The sequence below is a fragment of the Vombatus ursinus genome, unplaced genomic scaffold, assembly GCF_900497805.2.
Source record: "Vombatus ursinus unplaced genomic scaffold, bare-nosed wombat genome assembly UNPS02009918.1, whole genome shotgun sequence".
Classification (NCBI taxonomy): Eukaryota; Metazoa; Chordata; class Mammalia; order Diprotodontia; family Vombatidae; genus Vombatus; species Vombatus ursinus.
Genome location: NW_020949696.1, coordinates 1,662,273 through 1,663,040, shown reverse-complemented (window position 1 = coordinate 1,663,040; position 768 = coordinate 1,662,273). Strand labels below are relative to the sequence as shown.

The 768-nt window shown below is 47.5% G+C and overlaps 1 protein-coding gene across 1 annotated transcript in view; it reads left to right on the top strand.

The window, feature by feature from the left end:
• Window positions 1–580: 580 nt before the first annotated feature.
• The window catches only part of LRRC25 (leucine rich repeat containing 25), a 13,696-nt gene continuing 13,508 nt past the window's right edge, over window positions 581–768 (top strand). Inside the window, exon 1 of the mRNA XM_027853047.1 lies at window positions 581–656. The gene's annotated coding sequence lies outside the window, so the exon portion shown is untranslated. The remainder of the gene's footprint in view (window positions 657–768) is intronic.

The window sequence follows — 768 nt, the reverse complement described above, 5'->3', positions numbered from 1 at the left end:
CATGAAGTCAATACCTAGACCAGGGGTGGGGAACCTGCAGACTCAAGGTCATAGGTGGCCCTCTAGGTCCTCAAGTACGGCCCTTTGACTGAATCCAAACTTCACAAGACAAATCCCCTTAATAAAAGGATTTGTTCTGTAAAACTTGGACTCAGTTAAAAGGCCGCACCCAAGGACCTAGAAGGCCACATGTGGCCTGGAGGCCGAAGGTTCCCCACCTCTGAACTAGTTGGTAAGCTCCTTGAGGGCAGACACTATGTCTTATCTAAATTTTGTATCTTGCCCAAAGTTTAGGGCAGTATTGTGCATGGAGAGGAAGTTAATAAATGTTTGTTGAATGAATGAAGAAGGTTGGTGAAGTTCTAAGTAATTCTGGGTTCTGGAATAATGGCGACCTAATGATGGGACCTGAAACTGAGATGGGAACTGATAGTGAAAAAGTGAAGCCACTCAGATGGGTGAGACCAACAGGCTGAGAAGCCGTAGATAGAAAACGAAGATGTGGCCAAAAAGCTTCCTCTTTTGAAGAAAAGGAAATCTTACGGGACTCTCATTTCAGTCACTTACCAGGTACCTATCGTGTGCCAGGCACTGCGCTGAGGACTGCTGTAAGCTTGCTGAAGGGGTGGCAAAGGAAGGAGCAAAGCCCTCAGGCGGTGAGCAGAGGGAGATGGGGTTCTGGTAATTAGGACTGGAGGAGTCTAGAAAACAGAGAGAATGGACTGTGAGAGCTGGGAGGGGCTTGAGGATATAGAGTGGGGATGGAGT